Below are 16,398 nucleotides of genomic sequence, written 5' to 3'. Positions count from 1 at the left end.
ACAACAAGCTGTAATAGATATCACAGAATCACAGAGTCAGCTGGCATGGAAAAGACCTTTGAAATTGTCGAGTCCAACCAATGAAGTGATACCACCTTGTCAAGCAGTCCATGGCACTGAGTGCCACATCCAGTCACTTCTAAACACCTCCTGGGATACTGACATCCCTAACCAGCCCATCTCAATGCCCAATCACTCTTTCTGTGAAGAACATCTTCCCAATATCCAACTCAAACCTCCTCTGGCACAGCTTGCACTTTGGTGTTGTGAGGCCTCAGGCTGTTCTACTCAGCCCGTCAACCCAGCCTGTCCAGGTCCCTCTGCAGAGCCCTCCTACCCTCCAGCAGATCAACACTCCCCCGCAACTTGGTGTCATCTGCACATTTGCTAATGGCAGAGTGAATCAGCGAGTTCCACTTTCCAGCTCAGAGCACTGGGAATATTGACAGATTCAAGTGTTCTGTGCTGGTCATTTGCTGTTCTGTTGCCCGATGCATCACAAAAATTGCAATGAGACAATCATGAGAAATGGCACAACTTTGGGGTGAGTAATTCTTCAGAGATTTTAACCATAAACCAGTAACCTGTGACTGTTGACTCAACAGATAAATGTAGAAAGCAAAGTTTTAATCTGAGGATCATGACATGGTTCCTATTATAATGAAAATGCCTCTGTTATGAAGTAATAGTAATTCTCTGAAGATGTTATTAGCATGTACTGTATGCTGCAATTATTCCACTCTCACTGCTTCAAGGGCATTTCCCTTGTAGGAGCTGTTTATGTTCTTCAAATAGTTTGCAAACAACTTCTTTGCTTTGCAAAAGGGAAAGGCAGGAAAAATATTTACACATAAAAGGGGGCAAATCTGTGAAGATGATAGAAAGGCCTCTGATAATGCTGAGGAGGGATGATACCATAATACCATTATTACATTCTGCTGACCAGGATTGCTATATGGCAATAAGATGTATGGATATGTCTGGTATGGGAGTCTCATGAGGTGTAACAAGGCTAAGTGCTGGTGCTGTACCCAGGTCAGGGCAAACCCTGTTCTCAGTCCAGGCTGGGGGATGAACAGATCCAGAGCAGTCTGGCTGAGAAGGACTTGGGGGTGCTGCTGGGTGAGCTGGCCTTGAGCTCTTGCAGCCCAGAAGGCCAAATGTGTCCTGGCCTGCACCCAAAGCACCGTGGGCAGAAGCCAAGGGAGGGGATTCTGGCCCTCTGAGCCACTCTTCTGAGACCCCATCTGGAGAAATGCATCCAGTTCTGGGGTTTCCAGCACAGGAAGGACATGGACCTCTGGAGTGAATCCAGAAGAGGCCACCAAGTTGATGTGAGAGATGGGGCACCTCTCCTATGAGGAAAGGCTGAGAGCATTGGGATTGTTCAGCCTGGAGAAAACATGGCTTTCGGGTGACCTAATTGTGGCCTTCAAGTACCTGAAGGAAGCCTGCAAGAAAGATGGAGAGACAATATTTACAAGGGTTTGTAATGATAGGACAAGGGGAAATAGCTTTAAACGAAGAGTAGGTTTAGAGTAGATTTTAGGAAAAAAATTTTCACTATGGGGACAGTGAGGTGGTGGCACAGGTTGCCCAGAGAATGTGTGGCTGCCCCATCGCTGGAAGTGTCCAAGACCAGGTTGGATGAGGCTCTGAGCAACCTGGTCTAGTAAAAGGTGTCCCTGCCCATAGAACTAGATGATCTTTAAGGCCCCTTCCTACTCAAGCCACTCTGTGATTTCAAGATCCACAAACACGCATGTTCCATAGATGAAAGAAAAGAATCCTGTTTTCCCTTCCTTTTGCAAACTGCAAAGCATTCTGCAACTGCATTTTCAGGCTTGCCGGAGCACAGAGTGGTGTGGCCACTGGTAAAAACCCAGTTCTGCTCATAACAGTCACTGGACTCATCAGGCAGGACTTTGTCACTTATTGCTGGCTTTCCAAGCTCCCACACCTTTCTCTTCTAGCTGCCACAAGGACTTTGGGGAAGCTGGTCATAGCACTTCTGTAGATATGATGGCAAATAATAGGTATTTGCCCTCAAAAAAGCTAGAAACACCTTATAAGCTCTCCTGCATCCTCTTCCACCTCCACATCCTCCTGGCATGGTGCTGCTGGTGGTGGCACCACGCTGAGTACACAGCACCAGCGGGACATAGGTTCCATTTTGGTCATTAAATCTGACCCCAAATCCTGTGCACCAGCAGACTCACAGGGGAAAGCAAGAGTGCTGAAGCATTGCCTTCCAAAAGTAGGAGCTTGGAGCATTCAGCCTTCCTCTCCCTTGCCTTGCAGGGGCTTTGTTTTTTGAGCAGAGCAAGGAGGACGTGGCTGCTTGCTTGAGAAGATGGAAGGTGACAGCTTGCTGCAGGAATGCCAGCTTGCTTGAGCCATCTAGAAGATTCCTCCTTTTGTGGTGCCTGTGGCGATGCTGAGTAAAGCTCCTCCCTGCAGCAAAAGGGCAGGACCCATTTGGACTCTGAGGACCACCCAAGGGCCCAGGCCCTGCAGTGTGTGACCTGCAGGAGATGCTCTTTGGCAGCACTGGGACAGGAGCAGCATGAACATGTTTTCCCACTAAAAACTGGCTCCTGCTGATGTGCTGCTAGTAACAGTGAAGAATAAAAGGAGATCTTTTAAGGGATAATATACTTCCTGATGCAGGGCATAATCCAGAGAAGGGTTAGCACAGAACTTTATCTACAGGCATTTTTGCAAAGCTGATTGAAGCGCACAGCCTTAGCTCAATACCCAGACTTACAACGCATGTCCTCTGTGAGCTGTAATAAACATTACAGATAAAAATCCTCACAATACACTGAGATAAATACATCTCTGTGTTTTTATCCTCTTCAGAGTGACTCACTCCTCCTCTGACACACCTGCTGTGACTACAGGAAGTGACCCAAACCCAGCCTCAACACAAGGTTTCCACCTATTACTGTGGATTAATGAGATTCTAATACTTCCATAGGCTGAATTTTTTTTAACATTAAAATTAACATAGGTATTCATTGGACTGCAAAAGTAGCAGCATATTTTTTGCTCTAATTTCAACCTAGCTATCAAAGCCACATTAGATTGGTTGTTATTGCTAGAGAAGTTTGTCCAGAGAAAACCCCAAAAACTTATACATAACCTATTACTACTATATTACCAGTGAACAATTCCTTTGTTGAAAAGGAAGAAGGAAATGAAGGAGAGAAAGGAAAAGATGGAAGCAAAAGAAATAAAGATAGATTCTTAAAAGTGGCCAACATTTTCTTGGGAAACAGACATTTTTTTCCATCTCAAAATGAAAATCTGCACAACATAAACAATATTCTGAACAGGAAGCATACCTCATGAATAGTCTCCTCATATAAAAATAATGCTAGCATTAAATATAAACACACTCTACATTATGCATACAGAGTAATGCACTATACTTTTGCCTTTCATGAAATGACCTAAGCCCCATGAGTGAATTATAGATCTGGGGCTTTCTATCGTGGTATAAATAATTACTATTTCAAAATGTGCCCGAGCAGTATCTGAAACACAGAAATACAGGGATTTGGAAGCTACACTTTTTTGTATTTTAGGCATTATACAGTGAAAGTGCATAATCATTCAAGTGTTTTGGGCACAAGACTTAGCAGCTGCCAATAAAGTTTCTGAAACCACTGACCACTCCATAGTCTGCTTACCAAAAAGCAGAATACTATTCAGATTATTTTAAGATTCACATTTTAAGCTTCATGGACTTTACCAAGTAAATCCTACCCTGCCATACACACAACTCCAGCAAATGAAATATTAGGTATGCAACTGTGCAATAAATACTTATAATTCAGCTGTTTCTATAGAAAAGAAGAAGAAGAAGAAAAAAGATGATACTGTTACTGTTTTAATACATACTGGTTTCTACTGCATGAGCAAGCACAGACAGCTACAGTACCCATGGCCTGAAACAGTGGAATTACAATTTTGCAATCAGACTAGATCTTCAGAGATCCGTTATCCTTTGATAAAACTAAGAGAATCTTATAAAAACATAATGATACAAAACCTCACTATACTCTCTTATTTGCTCTTTCCCCCCCTGCCTAAATTTAGAAAGCTTCTTCAAAATACTGATTGTCAATGATGTGAAAATTTAACCATTTTCAGCTTTTGGGGTTTCCCTGTTACTGTTTGTTCACAAACTGTGAATACACTTAAATTAAATAACACTCTTAAAGTGACTAAGATGGAAAATAAAAGTGCCTTATTTTTTAAGAGATGAAACACATCAGATAAACCTTAGACCCAATAAATAACTTGATATGTACTTTTTATGACCTGCTGACAAAGTTTCAATGTAGAATATTTTAATATGAATTCACACTTTAGTTACGCAGAGAAATTTTGGAATAGTTTTTCATACTTTTGCATAAAGTGTATGTTAATTATTCACCTAATTTCACTTTCTTCATGCATAAGTTTCCCTCTTATTTATGCAGAGTTGACTTGACTGAGCAGGCTGCAGGAAAGGGTCAGATAACCCTTTCCTGAGCAAAGGCAAAACAAGCACATTTGTGAATGCTGAAATGGCATATTTTGGGGAATATGTGCTCAAGTAGCCCTCTCATTTGCAGAACTTTATCAATATGCATTTTTGGCTCATATGGCGAATTTTTAAAAAAATCACTCTGAGCATGAGATGACCTAGGTTTTGAGGCATCCAAAACAATAATTTGTTTTGACCATTTCTGCTATACAAAAAATTGGAAATATCCTAATTTGCTGTGGAGCTTTAATAGCATTCACAAAGTGAAGAGTTATTAAGTATATGTATAATTCATAAATTACTGTTCCTTAAGGCTGGGAAAAGAAAGGGCTGTCCCATTTCTCACACAAGTACTGAAACCACCAGCCTACAGTCACTTTTACTGATTTAATGAATAATCAAATGCTGCTACAAAGTAGAATTGCTCCAATAAGGGCTCCTGTGGCATGGCTTTGTGTTACAATTTATATGGCAGAAAAATCTCTTAAAATGACTGCTGATTATTTCCCCATATTCAGGGACTTGCTATAACCCTCAGTACAACTCACTAATATTTCATATTTTTACAAAAAAAGCTATTGTTTTAAGGGCTTTGCTCAAGCCAGATCAGTAAAGCAAGGTGCATTTTAGGGTGGGAAACCCCCAAAAATACAAAATTTAAATAAATATCTCTGTCTTATTTGAAAGGCTGTTGAAACAGTGCAGGTGAGCATGAAAATGAGTGGTGGGAGACTGTGAAGATTTTTGGAGGAAATCTAGCAAGGAGCCTCAAATCATGAGATATTTAAACCTGCTTTGAAGTGTCCTAACCAGCAGAGAACAAACTGCAACAACTATGGGGGGAGAGTAGTTAGAGGATTTCTGAAGTCCATCAGTGAATGTAAATTACATTAGAAATATTCCCCAGTGATTTATTTCTTCATATCAGCTTAATTTCCCAAGGAGACAAGAGCTTATGTGAATATTCTCTTTCACTCTGTTCAAATTACTTATGAAACGTGGTTCCATTACAACAAGTTTTAAGAGACAGTAAAGAACTTAAGAGTCTTGTTTTCTTGTAACTAACCTGAGAGGACAGGTTGCAGCAGGGGCTCAGAGCTTATTAGATATCAGACAATGTGTAGGAAGGATGCCTTTACAAAAGCCCTAATAGAGACAAAAGCTTCTGTGAAAATCTCTGCCCAAGAATCAATTTTTCATTAGAGGTTTCTCTCCATTGCAAATACTTTGGTGTCCAGTGGCACAGATCCTGTTTGAAGTTTTCACATGGCTAGGTGGCATTTATAACCTCTGAGCCCTTGCTTCCTCACCTTTTTCTCCTTTCCCCAAAGCCCACCCTTCGTGCTTCTCTTCCTTCTTGTCTCAGCTCACGCTGCAGTATTTCCATAATTCAGTTAAAAAGCCGCAAGGCACAATCTCAGGGAAACCAGAGAAGATTTCTTTCTGCAGCTTATGGCACAAACTTGGGTTCTGAAATGTATTCAGACTAATGTCATTGCCAAGATTTCGCCATAGGGTTCATAAAATTTTTAATTGTCCCACCAATGCAAGTTTGGGGGGGAAAAAAAGTAAAACTTAAAAAAAATCAAAACAAACAAGTTAAAAAAAAACTCAAACCAAAAACCTCAAAACAAAACCATCAAAACAGAACCTCAAAGATCTGGTTTTACATCAGTAGGAAAAAAGACTAAAGCAGGAATTGTACCACATTATGGATAGAAGGTTAGACTGAAGTGATAGCTGACAAGGTATTTGTTTTAGGAAAAGTGGCAGAAGTGCTGTCTGTGATAAATGCTGCTAAGTTAGAATTTACCCATTTTAGCATCTTAATTTGGGCACCCCAGAGTTCAATTGCTCTTGCATGGCCTGCAAGGCTGAAACAGGTGTTTTTAATCTCTTTTTGTAATATACTACTAACCACTAAAGTACTTGTACGCCAAACTTGTGAAACTATTGTTAAGAGGGAAAAGAAAGAAACTTTCTGCACCTTCATTTAAATTGCAAAGAGTAGCTGCCCAAAGGGGCTGGTTGTGAAATTTGTTGAAAATGCATTCTGTTATTAACCAATTCCAAACTTAAAATATGTGACAAGCTTCTTTATCCTTCAGTGCCTGAAGCAGAGAAGAACAAAACATTGCACTAATATACAGCACATATAAACTGCTATTTTAACAGTAGAACATCATCAACCATAGCAAAGACAGGCAGAAAAAAATACTTCTACACCTTCAAAGGAATTGATAGCCTTTTCTTCTCATGCTACTGCAGTAGCACATTTGGCCCATTTTGCCTCTGTTTTTTTGATTTTTTTTCACATTACTGAATTTTATATACATTCCTATTAAGAAGAGCCTATGTCCCAGATAGATAAAAGCCCCACACAATATTTCAGCAGCTGAAACCACAGCTCCTTTCGAAGAGCTCCTGTTGTTCTCATGAAGCCAAGACTTCTTTCAGTGGAGAGAAAAATGCAAATGTGTCCTGATATATATTTGTGAGCAGGTAGCCCTTGTCAAAGTGAATAAAAGCATTACTCATGCCTATTTATCTTGCAAATGTATTTTATTTTAATGCTTAGAAGAGAGCTGTATACCTACAACATTAAGATGAAAAGTTTAGCAATATTTTTCAGGGTCCTTAGAGCCTTGTTCCATATTTTGTGCCTGTGTCATTGACACATTTTTTTAAAGATTTTTTTTTTTCCTTTCTCCTTTTTTTCCTTAATGCTGCTGCAAAAGCTCCAGTTTCCTGAAGGGAACAGTGCCTCTAATTAGAGCACATAAAAGACTTTTCTTATTGACAACATTATATTTTTGGCTGTCAATAAACTCATTAATTGCTTCAGACTTTGTCTTAGGAAAAAAAAGAACTGAAATCTGCAATGTTTTGCCTTCCTCTTATTTTCTGTAGAGGATAATTAAGTCAATTCTGGGTTTGAAGAAATACTTATCCATCCAGCTATAACTTCTGTAGGCTGTAGGAAAAGAGACAACTGGCACAGATGACATGAAAATTTCCCTGTTAAGTTGAATGAGTCAACTGTTCCAGCATTTTAATTTTCATTTTCTTGTGAAGCTCCAGAATGCTCAATGCCTTCATTGCAATAAAAAAAGATTGAACTTTGGAAACATCCACCTATTAGATACTTAAAAAAGAACAAAGAAGACCTTATCTCTATCTAGAAAAAATGAGAATCATGACTTCCTACTTTGGGAGAAAAAAAACCACATTCCAGAAGCGTCATCTTTCTTTTGATGACTTTCCATCAATTAATATAGGAAGATCCCTGCTCTTGGTTTTCTTTTTCAAAAAAGACCAGAGACCAGATGGAGTTAGTGTGCACACAGCTCCTTTTCCTGTCACCAGAAGTTAACTATTTATATAAATAATAAACCATTCTCTCATTAGTACAGAAACTGGAGATGCCAGTTCCTTCTCCCTTTCTTAGAGTGTCTTTAATCTGTGCCTTTTGGTCACTTCCCACAGGCTTTGATTTGCTGGAGAAACAGCACGTGCGGGAAGGGAGTGTGGCACCTGTGCTCCGCAGAGCTGGCTGAGCGTGGGCATCTGCTGCTGGCTGCCATCACAGGGGCTGGGGCCAGACTCACATGGTCTCTGGCAGTCTTGGCACTCACATTTCAGGAGAAAGCAACTCATTATCACCATAATACATGATAGGAATTAGGGGGAGATTGCTGAGACAGTGATCATTCAAAGCGCTAAAGGGATCGCTCAAAGCTTCCTCCTCTAACTGAAGGAAGCCCCAAGAGCTAAAGCCCACTGGAAAGTGGCATAAATATTTCCACTGTGGCTTTTCTGCCACCTTGTTTTCCATGCTGTTACATGAACCCCCTCACTGATTGCTTCTCAGAGCTAATCAGCATCACTGCAGAGCTCAAAATAAATACCACAAGTAAGCAGTGGGAAAATGGCACATTTTCAGTCAAGAAATGACATGAAACAAATGGATGGGGAGGATTAGTAGAGAGACACAGAGAGAGACAAAGAGAGACAGAGCTGGTCCTGATGGCAGAAGCTGGGGAGAAGTTTTGTCATCAGTAAGGCAGAGCCACACACGTGAAATTAGTTGAGAACAGGTAAGGATGGGTAAAGATCAGAGAGGCAGCAACAGATTCACAGTTGTACAAGGTACATTGTACTGAATATGTTCACGAGAGTTTTAAAACCAAGAAGGGCAGATTTAATTTAATTGAAGAACAGCTCTAATTAAAACTTAGTTCTGTGGTGGAAGAAAACCTATTGTTCAAATGAATTCTTTATGCTTGTCATACTAATTTTTTTCTTACCAAATCAGATTAGACTAATTATAAGCCTATAATGACATCAAAACACCCCAGTAAACCAGCCACTTACAGCCAGAATCTGACACCTTATTCAGGCTGAACAGCAATTTAATCTGTCATGGGACTACTCAGTGAGAGTAACTGTAATAGAAGAGCCTCTTTGGCAGTTAATAGTATATTTTATCTGTCAATGTATCTCCAGATTAGCCATGCATACTTGTGGTTAGGGTAGTAACTGATCCAAAAGTGGATGTTGACTGGTCCAGCTCATCTCAGAAAGAGAGATGTGAGAGACATTAGCAGAGATAGCCTGCTGTAAATGCACAGAGTAACAGGAATGAGGGGTAAATTATTTATAAGGTCAGCACCACCATTAATATGTGAGGCGTCTTCTATGGCTGCTCTAATTAGGGCACAAAATCTTATAAAATTCTTTGTGACAATGGCAACATCCATTTGTGAAGTTCCTGCCCAAGAGATAAATCTACCTTCAATTTGTTTGAATTTTTTCCTTGTGGTTTAATTGAATGCTATCCGTTCTTTATATGCCAACCCTGTACTAATGGAAACAACAATATTTTCCCCTTTTAATAATGACATGCTTGATGGAATTCAATTTCTTAACCAAATTCTCCTCTGGGAACATTAAGCCTGTTGTTTTCACATGCCTTTAAGTTAAATACCATCCAGCTATTAGTAAGAGATTGTTTGCTCTTAAAGCCATCGATTGGTAATGGGTTTGCTGAGAGTAACATTGGTCTTTGCTCTCCTAAAGGCTTTCTGTATTCATAAAAAAAAATAAAGTTACGCACAGTCTTTGGTTTATGGGCCTCTTTTTTTTTTTTTTAACTTGGCAACATGCATTAATTTCCAGCAGCATGATCTCCACTGTCAGCAGCACTAGCTGTAACACACCCAGATTCTACCAAGGGGGTCACATCCCCACCAGCCTGCAGCTGACAGATTCATTTCCTACCTTCTCCTGAGACAGCGACGAGGACCGAGAATCCAGAGGTCCACTGTAATTACTATGTATATTTCAGATTAAATAAATGTGATAAAAGCCTCCATCTGGCTGTTGATCAAATGTGCAGAGGCAGGCTGATTTTCAGTGACATATTACAATATGTCTCTTGTAACAGTCCCTAATGCCAGCCTGTAAATTACTTACATTTGGGATTACTTGACTACGGCAGACAGAAATATTACTCACTGTTAAAGTGCTGCCTACTGGGAGCATGGGGGACGTGGTCTAATCTTAAAGCTGTTAAGCAAGGCATTAAGAAATAATGGGGCCATGTTTATTTTACTAAATACTGATTGTGCTCACACTGTTTGAAGATGGCAGACCCAATTTAATAGCAGCCTGATCTTGTTCTAGATGCTGGAAAGCTGCAGAAAGTCTAACACTGGGGAAATAAGTATCAGTAGTGTTCTAGAGGAAAACTTTAAATATCAGAAAAAACCAGCAAAATATGTCAATAATTTCAAATCATACACTATCTTCAGAAAAAAAAAATCAGTAGTTCTGGGCCTTCCATTTAAGAGAAATCCTAACCAGAAACTTCAAAAATAAAATAACACAAATTTCATGGAAAAAATAGACAATGAAGCTGCCATTTCACGATTTACTTTACAGCTCTCCTTGAAATGGTGGCTGCAACATGTAGGCAGTCAAAATGTAGTACATTACTGAAGGTCTTTCAAAACTTATGGTAAGAAAGAAAGATTGGGGAAAAAAATGTCTGGAGGATATTTACAGAGCAACTAATTGTGGTTTGAAGGGCTTTTCTTATGATTTACAGCTTCTTGAGCTTTATTGCTCACATATCAACAAGAAAAATAATTCAGAATTGAGAATAAAAGGCTTATTAAAAAAAAAGCCAAATATCATCTCCTAGTCAAAGGATGGATATTTCTGGTCTACCCTATTACATTGTCATGGTTCTTATTGCACATTTATTCTGCCCAGAAAGTGTAGCAGGACACTCTGTATAAATCAAGGAGAGTATTGGCCTTGTAAATTCTTGCTCTAAAGATGAGCAAAACACCCTTACTGTTGTATAGCTCTTAAAAGAACAGCATCTTTGTACTGCAGTGGTTAAAATCTGTTTCCACCTAGACATATGTCCAGAAACAAGTTCTGGGAGTCATTATGAGCCTAAGAAAAATCTAGAAATATTCTTCTCATCTCCTATGTGATCATTACAACAAATTTTCCTTTCTTTCCCTGCTCAGTTCTTATTCTAACTACATGAGATTTGCTATATAAACCCTTCACCTTAAATTGTCTCATTAGCCTGCATCACTTAGCATCCACTCTTACTTAACTGAAGTGGTTCATTAAATGACATTTCCTTTTAAAAGACCTCTAAAAACTTAGTCCTCCCTTTAGGAAGTCAAGAAGACAAATTGTGCAAGTAGAAGATAATGTGCTAAACAAATCTGGAATTAACACAACTTTTTTCAAATGCCACTGCTGAGAAACTTTTATTCTTTCCTCCCTTTCCTTCCTAATAAGTCCGTTGCCTTTACATTATAGCCATGTAAGGGACATGATATTTCTCTCTGAAGTGTTCTGAATGTTCAAACTGATTAGAAATAAAGATGCCCTTCAAAAACATGATGACACCCTCTTTGATGCAGAAGCTTTTGTTAGTCACTGAAATTTTGGATATGACTATCTAACCAACATCTCTAGCTATACCATTCCCGACATGCCAGTAGCAGACACTACATTCAGCTGAAAAATAGAAATTGTTTCTGAGAGCTGTGAAGCCAAGTGTGGGTATTTCAAGGTTGTTACAGCCCTTAGTTCAGTAGAACATGTAATCATGCTTTGAGACTTAAGACATGATTTCGTGCTTTTGTTGATTTGGAACTGGGCTGTTAGACCCAAGCTCCAGTTGACACTGGCTAGAGGAGACACAGGTAAGTTAAAGAAAAAGCTAAGAATTCTTAAGCTGTGAGAAGCAGTGTTTTTAGCTTTTCTTGCCTTCTGGAAACCTTTAGCAGGCTACTCCTCCTCCCGTGGAGTTGAGATTCATGAATTCAGAGCTCATTGTGACAGCTTCTCTCTGACACCAGCACGTCTGGGTCTGGCGCCAGTGGCAGCAGCGAGCCCGTGGCGCTGGGCAGAGCAAAATCAGAGTCCCCCTCGCTGGGAGCAGCCTCTCATCAAAGCCCTGCTCCTGTCACCTGGGCCAAGGAGGCAGCACGGGGCCTGTTCCTTCAATATCTATTTTGATACTTAAGGTGGAAAGGGGTTTTTTGCACCTCACAGCTGAGCAAAATCATGAAACCTTGCGCTTGCTGTGCTTGGTCGGCTCACAGCAGCACCTAAGGCCCAGAGGGTGGGGAGGTGCTCCTCCAGGACATCCTGCTGGTGGCACCCCTTGAGAGCAAGGTTTTTCAGGAAATAAACATGGAAAATCAGATTGAAATCCTTGCCATTCAACAAATGCCTCGACATGCGCTTTGGCAAAATGTTCTCTTTTTATCTGAGCCTCAGTTCCTCTGAAACAAAGTGAGGGTCAGGAACAAAGTATTACCTTGACTCACAGAAGGAATTATAAAAGAATGATTTTAGATATTAGAGTACTTCTGGTAAGGCAGGCACATCACCTGCCTTTACACACAACATTCTATATAATAGTATTTTAAAACATTTGAAATTAACTTCTGTGGGTTTAATTTTTACTAAGCTTTTTGTTGGAGATATATACATATATTTTCTTTCTTGTATAAAAGGAAACTGAGTATCTATTATTATGATTTTGCATAATGAAGAAATTAAAAGCTAAATGCTTTTATTTCAGAGAGGTGAGACTGAACAAGACAGCCTCATGCAGCTACGCCACTGGAAGTAATTCACACCAGATAACTGATAAAGATAAAAATAAACAGAAATATGGGAATAAGCCAGAAATAGGATGACTCTACTTTCAGATTATGGAAACAAACAGAGAAGTACTAGGGATGCTGTTAAACATAGTTAAACAGGTCAACATGAACCCTTGGGTTCATAAACCACCTTGAACTTAATAGGAAAGGATGTTCCATTTTAGTAATAGAATCATTGAAGATGTATGTCAGCTGATACAAGAAGGTACCGTAGAATTAATATTTAAAACAATGAACAGCTATGCTCTCCTGGCTTCAGTTTTGTTTTTCATCCCAGTAATGTCTACTTTCCCACAAGTGCTAATAATTTATGCATTACAATTAAACTTAGAAAATTATGATTAAAATGTCTTTCTATTTGGCTACACAGAGTTACCTAAAATCTCAGTGGAACAATCAAATATTAAATGCTTTATTTGTATGGTAATCAAATGCAACAACACAGTTTGGAACTTTAAAATTACATGAAGCAATCAAACATCCATCTAGTGGTCAAGGTTTGGACAAGTGGAACAATGGGGTATCCTTGCCATTTTTGTCACCATTGAGCAACAAAAGCAACCACAGCAGTGACAAAAAAAGAGCCATAAAATGTTAATGTTTCAGAATAATGTGTGTACAGGTAGAGTGACTTCTCTTAATAACCATTCTGGCATGAACAGGTTATGTATTTATAGAGACCATTGTGCCTTTCATTGCTGCCACATGGTTAAATCTTCATGGATAATCTTCATAAACCACTATTTTTCCAAAAGCTACCACAACTCTATAGGTATAAGCCATAATACAATATATTTCACAGAATGAATGAGGAGGTGCTGGGAGAATTACATGCTGAAGGAGAGAGAGTTGAAGGAGGAAACACTCTTGCTGTCTTCTGCTACAGGGGAAGGCGAAGAGATAGTGGAGCCAGGCTTTCATTAGAGGCGTGCAAAGAAGAGAGGCAGTGGACACAAGCTGGGACATAAAAAGCTCAAACTGTCAAGAAATTCTTATTCACCACAAGGTTGGTCAAACACTGGAACAAGTTACCCATAAATTCTGTGGGCTTTCCATGCATGGACATAGAAAAAATTCACCTAAACGAGGCCCTCAGCAATCTGATGCATCATGACTCTGCTCTAAGCTGAGCTTGGATCAGCTAATCTCCAGAGGTCTGCTAAAACTTTTATCATTCTCAATTCTAAGAAATGGGCCATAAGCACCAAAATGAAGAATACATGCAAAAAAAAAAAAAAATTGCAGTTTTCTGCATTTTAAAATGAACAGTTAATAACAAACCAGCATCCAGGAGGATGCCAAGATCCTGCTACTGCTTTACATCATCCTGTTCTTTTTGTGTTGTCTTACATTGCTGCCATCACTGTCATATCCATACTGCAAAAATTCAAAAGGCTCCAGAATTACTTTTTTCCTATATTCTAGTGATGGACACACATGAATCAGGGAGCAGGAGTTCACATAAAACCTTAGAAATTATACCACAGAAAGCAGATGTTTATTAGTAGAGGAAAATTCTATGTGATATATGGGGCGTTGTCTTCCTGTCACATTTTTTTTTCTCAAAATAATCTGGTTTTAATCTCACAAACAGAGTCTCAGAATTCTAGGAAAAAAAACCCAAAACAAACAAACTGTAAATTCTACACCAGATTATTTCAGAGAATATTTTACACAGCATTATACATAATGAGAATGTCAGAGATCAGCAAATTGTTCCAATGGACTTTCCATCAAATTATGTTTACAATTACTGAGAGGTTAGATTTGCAAAGAAATGAGCTGACATTTCAGCATTCTGTGGCAATTGCAGTATTTTCAGTCAGGATTTCAGCTTTATGGCCAGCTTGACAAAACTAGTGTAATTCTGTTTTCCTCAGGTATATCTAGGTTTATTTATAGTGAGGTCAACTCATTTGAAATATCTTCTATTGCTTTACTCAGCAGAGAAATTGTCATGCAAGTAAAACTCTGGATGGTGGTGTCTCTCTGTAATAGCAGGGAGTAAGAACCAACAACCACAGAAATTGCTTCTCTGCCTGTCAGAGTTGATATTCAATGCACAAAACATTTTGCAGATAAAAATATACTGAATCTTATCTCCATGTAATAACAGCGAGCACGTGTTTTTCAAAGTACACTGCAGACCCCAAACGCAGCAGGGGCGCCGATGGAACTACCACATGGAAACCCTCATCTAACAATCTGACAACTAAATACATGGTCCAAATCTTCTCCCCAAACCTGAGGAGATAAAAATCCTGCTGCAAAAATTCTAGCCTGAAATTTCCCTCTCCCCTGAGTTTCCTGTGGGAACACATCCTGGAGAGCATCAGCCATCTCTCTTTTCCTTCCCCTTTCTCATATCCCTTCCTCTTTGGTGACATAACTTGACTCCAAGGAGAGGAAAATTTCTCAGAACATCTGTTAATGATATTGCATACCAACTCTATCTAGGTGTGTGCTTACACACAGTTCTCTGTGTCTCCTGCCTTCCACAGCTCTCTCTCACCACCTTTTTCCTCTGCTACTCTTCCATGAAAGATGCTCGTACAGCTTCAGCAATGCTGTCATTTAAAATTACTTCAGCAGTGTCCCAAGCACCTCCACAAATCCTGTTATTGCTTATTATTTTGTTTCTGTTACTTTCTGCTACTGTTTTGGAAGTGAAGAACCTTTCCTGGTCCCACAAAAGTAGGCTCCACGAGACCTATTTTTCTATTCAATGTGAATGTGTACTCAAGATGAGAACCAAATGGACATTTAAGTATCTTTAGTACATCTCCAGGCAAATTTGAGCAGCAAAGTCATGAAGAGTGTTCACAGAAGAGTGGCTTAAGCCATTTAAAGGACAGCAAGACAAATGCATCCCTGAAAATACATCCTTGGATATCTGATATGCTGTACTACACATGCCTAGAGGCAGCATGCCTTTTTTTGCACCTGTGGACCTGCCTGCCCCAAAAAATTGTTTCACATTCACAAAGTAGGTATCTCTAGCCCTAAGTTGCCTGAGGGCCCAAGCAATTTGTCTTACCTCAAGAGTGTTAAATACACACTTGAAAACACTGAATTCAAACCAAAATGTCCTAACCACAGTTATTTTATTCGAGATGCAACATGAAGGGGAACAGAATCATTATCTTTCTCTAGGGATGTAGAAGTTAACAAAAATATTAAAATAAATACAATTCTTCCATGCATGAAAGAGGGTGAAACCCCCTGAAATACTAAGAGAACCACCACAACAAAATTACATGTCAATTACACTGACGTTGCATGACCAACTTTGCACTAAGAGACAGAAATCAAGTCCCCAGAAATGGACAGTGATGTTTTGGGAGAAGTAGGGCTTTGTGACTTTAATTAAAAAAAAAAAAAAAAAAACCAAAAAAAAAAAAAACAAACCCTTTTGAGTGAAACTGTCTTGGAGCATTGGATAATCACAGGAGTTACTGTTGGTGGCTAGAGAGGCTACCTAGAACAGAGGCTAGACAGGGTTAAAGGAATAAAGTAGGTATTTATTAAAAGGCCTTCAAAGGATACACCTTGGGCAGTACAAGAGCCTGGCCAAGGCTGGATGGGTGGCCAAGATGGATGATGGGTCATGAGTTTTCACACTTTTATAAGTTTTGGTCCATTTACATACTGGGG

General features: G+C 39.4%; 1 protein-coding gene across 3 annotated transcripts in view; it reads right to left on the bottom strand.

Annotated features, from left to right (window-relative positions):
- Positions 1–16,398, bottom strand: part of CADM2 (cell adhesion molecule 2) — a 579,455-nt gene that overhangs the window by 10,073 nt on the left and 552,984 nt on the right. The window lies entirely within an intron of this gene.

The sequence above is a fragment of the Agelaius phoeniceus genome, chromosome 2, assembly GCF_051311805.1.
Source record: "Agelaius phoeniceus isolate bAgePho1 chromosome 2, bAgePho1.hap1, whole genome shotgun sequence".
Classification (NCBI taxonomy): Eukaryota; Metazoa; Chordata; class Aves; order Passeriformes; family Icteridae; genus Agelaius; species Agelaius phoeniceus.
The sequence above is the reverse complement of the archived record's forward strand: the minus strand, read 5'-3'. Positions and strand labels throughout refer to the sequence as shown.